We start from the raw sequence: 7,500 nt of genomic DNA on the forward strand, positions 1-7,500 counted from the left end.
AGTTGTCTGTCTTGCTGTTTCGTTAATCGTATATCTATTAATCTATAATTCTTATTTTAAAGATTTCAGTCTTAGTTAAGTTGTCATATATTTCAATGCTTTTGTCTTTTTTTTTACATTTGTATTAAATGTTTTTTTTTATATATATATATATTTCTTTAGAGGTAACGGATTTTAAGTTTCGTACTTTTTATAGCATTTTTTTTCTTATATTGGATATGGAAATTACACCTAATTCAGCCCTTGATATCGGGAACTACAAACTTTAAAATACATGTTATGATATTGCCAGTCTGGGTTGTGTAAAAGTTTAGTTAGACAAAAAAAAAAAATTGCCACGGGAAATAAAAATAAATCTACATCAGAAATACCTGCTCAAATGAGCTTTAGATAATTGGTGGTCTTTATATCAGTAGTATTATTCAAAGGAGAAGATTTAGAGTCAGTATCTCAAATCAATAATTAAGTTGATATTGTGCGAGGAGGTTACAAATTCAGGTAGATTATGTTAAGTCAGTTACTAGTTCAGCGAGGTGGATAAAGTATATCGTGGAGGGTAAAAATTCAGCAAGAGGATGTAAAGTAGAAAGAGGAAGGTGCAAATTTCAGCAAGATGACATAGTGTATATAGTAGAGGGCAAGGTCTATAGATATAAGGTCTATAGGTCTATAGATATAAGAGGTCTTCTCAGGCCACCTGAGTGCGCAGGTAGCCGGATGGTGGGAGTCGGGTCGGTCAGAGCGATGACGTCACTCAGACTTAACCGTGGCTGAGTAAGCTGTGGTACTTCCATAAGAAAATAAAGGAACCATGCTTTCTGCTTTGTATTTTTCTATCTTTTCGAAGATTTATATTTTATTCTTTTAGGATAATAAAAGTAAGATTACAAATACATCACTTTATTACACTCAAACAACCAAACAAATATTTGATGATGTAAATAACTGAAATTTGTCGAGCAACAGACAGTTTAAATTCATAAAATAAATAATGATATATACACAATATATATTTCAGTTATGTTCTATATCACGTTGCGAGCTTTTTCATTTTATTCTGCGCTTTTCTTGATGAACTATTATTCCTATTTAAAACACGAATTCTAAAAAATGTACATCTAACAAAAAATTTAATCACTTCGTATGGAAATCGGATATAATTGCTTTTAAAACACTCGCTAATTAAATCAGTCAATTTATCTGTCGCTCCTTTTCCAGGTTTTAGATATTTTTCCCCCATGATGACAAAGAAACATTTTTTCCATCGTTTTTAAATGCACCAAAAATTCTTCTCTTGGTTGCATTAGTTTTCCATCTCTTGCACTTATGGCACCAATCCACGTGCCATCTCCCTTCGTCGCTGCAGTTCCAAGGAATTCATATTCAGGAAACTTACGAGCTATATAACCACCTACGTATTGTAAGCCTCCATCTTCCATCGCTTTCCCTAATGCTTCTTTTTCAGTGTCAAATTCTACATATTCATCATTTTGCTTCCTATCACGAGGTACTCGAGAATTGAAAAAATCGAACCAGGTATCTACAAGATATATATACTGAGTTGTGGTTTCCCAATGCTTATCTTCAAACAGACCTTTGTTACCGAAGTACTGAAGGCATTTATATGTTGTATCAGATAGTAATCAGTTTAACATTCATGCGTTGCATACCCATAACATTGAGGTTTTAAGTCTCACACAACGTTTTATATATATATATATATATATATATATATATATATATATATATATATATATATATATATATATATATCCGTATACACTAAATTTTCGAAACTTCTAATTAATTTGCTAATTGAGGAAATTATATACTTAAACTTTAGATGAAAAACAATCATTTAAAATGCAACGCCATTTTGAGTGATTCACATCTGATATCGTCTTAACTTATTTTTCGTATATTTAGTTTCTATTTTCTATTTGTATACATTTTTCAGACTAAATTGGTAAAATGAGATTTCTTTGACTTATGCGTTCAGTTTTACTAAAACTGGCTAGTTCTATAATTTAACATACAAGTCAAATAAGCGCCCCACACTTCGTATGTATTATCATGTTTGTGTGTGTGTGTATATATATATATATATATATATATATATATATATATATATATATATATATATATATATATATAGATAGATAGATTGATAGATAGATAGATGCCGTCATCTGTCATTCAAGAAATGTTTAATTCGCTGGTCATCACGCCTTCCCTCATTGCATCATCGTCATAAGATTATATTCCAGAACTCTCTCTCTCTCTCTCTCTCTCTCTCTCTCTCTCTCTCTCTCTCTCTCTCTCTCTCTCTCTCTCTCTCTCTCTCTCTCTCTTTTTTTTTTTTTTTTTTTTTTTTTTTTTTTTTTTTTTTTTTTTTTTTTTTTTTTTTTTTTACCGCGTTCTCTCAAAACTTTGCCGCTTCAGAAGTTCCTATCTTAGCAAGAGAAGTATCTGCTTCCATAGGGGATATGGCATTCTTCTTCCTCCTCCTCCTCCTCCTCCTCCTCCTCCTCCTCACTCTTCTCTTCTTCCTCTTATTCAGATGCGTAGCACTTTCCTCCTGGGGAAAAAAGGTCACTTCCATCGGGTGGAATGTTTCTTAATTTAAGCTCCTTTGCTCAACTCACTAATGGAAGGTAATGTTTAATTCAAGTCAGTTTTGTGATTTTATAAATTGTACAACTTTTGATCTTTCATTTGATTTGAGAAAATCTCTCTCTCTCTCTCTCTCTCTCTCTCTCTCTCTCTCTCTCTCTCTCTCTCTCTCTCTCTCTCTCACTCTCCTTGTTGCTACGATCACTTTTACGTTCTGCTCTTCCCGAGAAGCTAAAGACTATCATATCTTTTGTGACTTTCATTTACGAATTCTTCCCTCGCTATTTTTGGTGTTAAGTCTTTCCCTTATCTTCCTTCACTATTTCTGGTGTTAGGTCTTTAACTTCATCCTCCCTCACTATTTCTGGTTTTAGTTTTTTCTATTATCTTCCCTGACTATTTCTGGTGTTAGGTCTTCACATTATCTTCCCTTGCTATTTCTGTTGCTAGTTCTTTCCTTTATCTTCACTAACTATTTCTGACGTTAGTTCTTTCCTTTATATTCCCTCACTATTTCTGTCTTTAGGTTTTTCCCATATCTTCCCTCACTATTTCTGGTGTTAGGTCTTTCCTTCATCCTGCCTCAGTATTTCTGGTTTTAGTTTTTTCTATTATCTTCCCGGACTATTTCTGGTGTTAGTTCTTTCCCTTATCTTCCCCCACTATTTCTGTTTTTAGGTCTCTCCCTTATCTTCCCTCACTTTTTCTAGTGTTAGGTCTTTCCTTTTTCTTCCCTCACCATTGCTGGTGTTAGTTTTTCCGTTATCTTCCCTCACTGTTTCTGTTTTTAGGTTTTTTCTCTTATCTTCCCTCACTATTTCTGGTGTTAGGTCTTTCTTACATATTCCCTCACTATTTTTGGTGTTAGTTCTTTCCCTTATCTCCCCTCACTATTTCCGGTGTCAGGTCTTTCCTACATCTACCCTCACTATATCTGGTGTTAGTTCTTTCCCTTATCTCCCCTCACCATTTCTGGTGTTGGTTCTTTCCTTTATCTTCCCTCACCATTTCTGGTGTTAGTTCTCTCTCTCTCTCTCTCTCTCTCTCTCTCTCTCTCTCTCTCTCTCTCTCTCTCTCTCTCTCTCTCACTTCCGTGCCTAAATAATAGGGGTCGCACTAGACACTTGTCGTTATATCCTCTATGCTATTTTCTCACGGCCGTTTTCTCTGCCGTTAATAATCTGCGCAAAGCTGCATGAGTAACCTTGTTCAGCGTTATAGCCCGATGAGGCCATTTCCTAGTAATTGTATAGCCAGCAGTAACGTAGGCTCTTCTGGAGGAAAATATAGCAGAAAGGAGTGTATTCTTCTATTGCAATATTTGTTTATATTTAGGCACGGGCTGGATTTATGTGGTAAGTGGAGGCGGTTGCCTGGGGAAGATGTTAATGTCGGTATTGTCCGCTTCTTTAGGGTGCAATTGTCCAGTTAAAAACAGCGTAGTCCTATAACACGTGTTTCTGTTTGTTGAAAACATACACACATATACACAGATGAACGTACACATACAATACACACACCCACACACACACACACACACACATATATATATATATATATATATATATATACTGTATATATATGGTATAATATATATGTATGTATGTATGTTCAGTTAAAAACAGCATAGTCCTATTTCCTATGTCTGTTTATTAGAAACACAAACACATATACACAAAGAAAATTACACATACAATATAGATGTGTATATATACATGTTAGTATCTATGTATATATTTATGTATATTCCACTGTAGTGAAAGTACAGTCGCTGTTGGCTTCAAGAGAAGCTCTTTTCAGGAGGTAATGCCCCCAAAAGGGCTTCACAGTAATATACCTTAGATCACGGTACAGTTTTATCCCCCAAAATTGCTACAGTGGTACTTCCAGGAGTATCGGTGCCTAAATTTTTCTTTTCATTACCACCGCATCAGCAGTTTTTAATCAGTGGATATTTTATTATCATTAATAATACTATACTCAGTTTTCTTTAATGAGGCGCATTTGCACCGATTCCCAGTGGTGCCCTTTCAGCTCGGAAAAGTTTCCTGCTTCCTGATTGGTTAGAATTATCTTGTCCAACCAATCAGCGATCAGGAAACTTTTCCGAGCTAAAAGGGCACCCTTGCGAGTCTGTGCAAATCTGCCTCGCTAAAAAGAATTGACCATAGGTAAGCTACAACCCTATTTGGAAAATCAAGATGCTATAAGCCCAAGGGCTCCAACAAGGGAAAATAGCAAATATCTGATGTACATGGTTGCTTTGCCATCCGCTCTTGTAATGTATCTCGGTGTGGTATGTTTTATTTGCCAAAAACTGCTTTTTTTTTTATTAATGATGGTAATTATTTTCACTGGTATTTTTTAAATCAAATACTCCTTTGTCTTGTACAGACCGACTCCCCTTATTTAATTAAGTTAGTGAAAAACGTGAAGAATTCTTTGATGGCATTTTCGTTTGATTTTATTTGATTTTAATTGTGTCCAATGTTTGACTATTACTTTTACTTTCTGGTTGTCTGGTATTATCGGTGTTGCTTTTCCATTGCCGTTAGTTCTTTCTTTATCTTATTATTATTATTATTATTATTATTATTATTATTATTATTATTATTATTATTATTATTTGCTAAGCTACAACCCTAGTTGGAAAAGCATGATGCTATAAGCCCAGGGGCTCCAACAGGGAAAATAGCCCAGTGAGGAAGGAAATAAGGAAAAATAAAATATCTTAAGAACAGTAACATTAAAATAAACACTTCTTAAATAAACTATAAAAACTTAAAACTAAACAATAGGAAGAGAAAAAAGATTGAATAGCGTAACTCCTTTTCATCATTGTAAATCCTTTCTACTCCTTAACATATGTTTTTATTTCCTCTTGGTCCCTCATATCATTCCCGAAGTCTCGCTTGAGTTTCGTTCATTGTGTAAGGTTTTCATGTTGAACAGGCCGACTCAAGTCTTTTTTTATTGTTTATATATGAAATATCTGGTTTAATGTTGTTATTGTTTTTAAAATATTTTTTTTCTAATTGTTTATTACTTCTTATATCGTCTATTTATTTCCTTATTTTCTTTTCCTCACTGGAGTATTTTTCCCTGTTGGAGCCCTTGGGCTTATGGCATCTTGCTTTTCCAACTTGGGTTGTTGCTTAGCTAGTACTAATAATAATAATAATAATAATAATAATAATAATAATAATAATAATAATAATAATAATAATGATAATAATAATTATAATAATAATAATAATAATAATAATAAAAATAATTATAACAATAATAATAATAATTAATAATAATCATCCACAGTTTTCGTTCAATGTCTTGATTTATAGATGAGACTCAAACACTTCAAAGGAGAACATATATCTTTGTTAGAATCCTCTCGTTGTTGATCGTTTTCTCGTGATTATTGATGCTTTCATTCGAAGATAAATCGTGAAAGGGATATGAATAACCACCGTGAATATTAGAACGCTCTAATTGAAATCTGAATTTCATTACAGGTAATTGAATACGGTGGAATATTGCTCATGGTAATAAATGCAATGTTACCCATAAAATACATCATTAATATTAGTTATCGAAGCAAGGCTAGTAGCTGGCTCATGATGATTTGCATTACGTTTACCTAAATTAAGTTTATTAATGTAATTTCCCCTTGTTTCAGGTAATTGTTTGGAAGTCTTTTATTAATGTAATTTCCCCTTATTGCAGGTACGTGTTTGGAAGTCTTTTATTAATGTAATTTCTCCTTGTTGCAGGTACGTGTTTGGAAGTCTTTTATCAATGCAATTTCCCCTTATTGCAGGTACGTGTTTGGAAGTCTTTCATTAATGTAATTTCCCCTTGTTTCAGGTACGTGTTTGGAAGCCTTTTATTAATGTAATTTCCCATTGTTTCACGTAATTGTTTGTAAGTCTTTTATTAATGTAATTTCCCCTTGTTGCAGGTACGTGTTTGGAAGTCTTTTATTAATGTAATTTCCCCTTGTTGCAGGTACGTGTTTGGAAGTCTTTTATTAATGTAATTTCCCCTTGTTGCAGGTACGTGTTTGGAAGTCTTTTATTAATGTAATTTCCCCTTGTTGCAATTACGTGTTTGGAAATCTTTTATTAATGTAATTTCCCCTCGTTTCAGGTGATTGTTTGGAAGTCTTTTATTAATGTAATTTCCCTTCGTTTCAGGTACGTGTTTGGAAGCCTTTTATTAATGTAATTTCCCATTGTTTCAGGTAATTGTTTGTAAGTCTTTTATTAATGTAATTTCCCCTTGTTGCAGATACGTGTTCGGAAGTCTTTTATTAATGTAATTTCCCCTTGTTGCAGGTACGTGTTTGGAAGTCTTTTATTAATGTAATTTCCCCTTGTTGCAGGTACGTGTTTGGAAGTCTTTTATTAATGTAATTTCCCCTTGTTGCAGGAACGTGTTTAGAAGTCTTATATTAATGTAATTTCCCTTTGTTGCAGGTACGTGTTTGGAAGTCTTTTATCAATGTAATTTCCCCTTGTTGCGGGTACGCGTTTGGAAGTCTTTTAGCAATGTAATTTCCCCTTGTTGCAGGTACGCGTTTGGAAGTCTTTTATTAATGTAATTTCCCCTTGTTGCAGGTACGTGTTTGGAAGTCTTTTATTAATGTAATTTCCCCTTGTTGCAGGTACGTGTTTGGAAGTCTTTTATTAATGTAATTTCCCCTTGTTGCAATTACGTGTTTGGAAGTCTTTTATTAATGTAATTTCCCCTTGTTGCAGATACGTGTTCGGAAGTCTTTTATTAATGTAATTTCCCCTTGTTGCAGGTACGTGTTTGGAAGTCTTTTATTAATGTAATTTCCCCTTGTTGCAGGTACGTGTTTGGAAGTCTTTTATTAATGTAATTTCC

Source organism: Palaemon carinicauda, chromosome 5 (genome assembly GCF_036898095.1).
Source record: "Palaemon carinicauda isolate YSFRI2023 chromosome 5, ASM3689809v2, whole genome shotgun sequence".
NCBI classification, from domain to species: domain Eukaryota; kingdom Metazoa; phylum Arthropoda; class Malacostraca; order Decapoda; family Palaemonidae; genus Palaemon; species Palaemon carinicauda.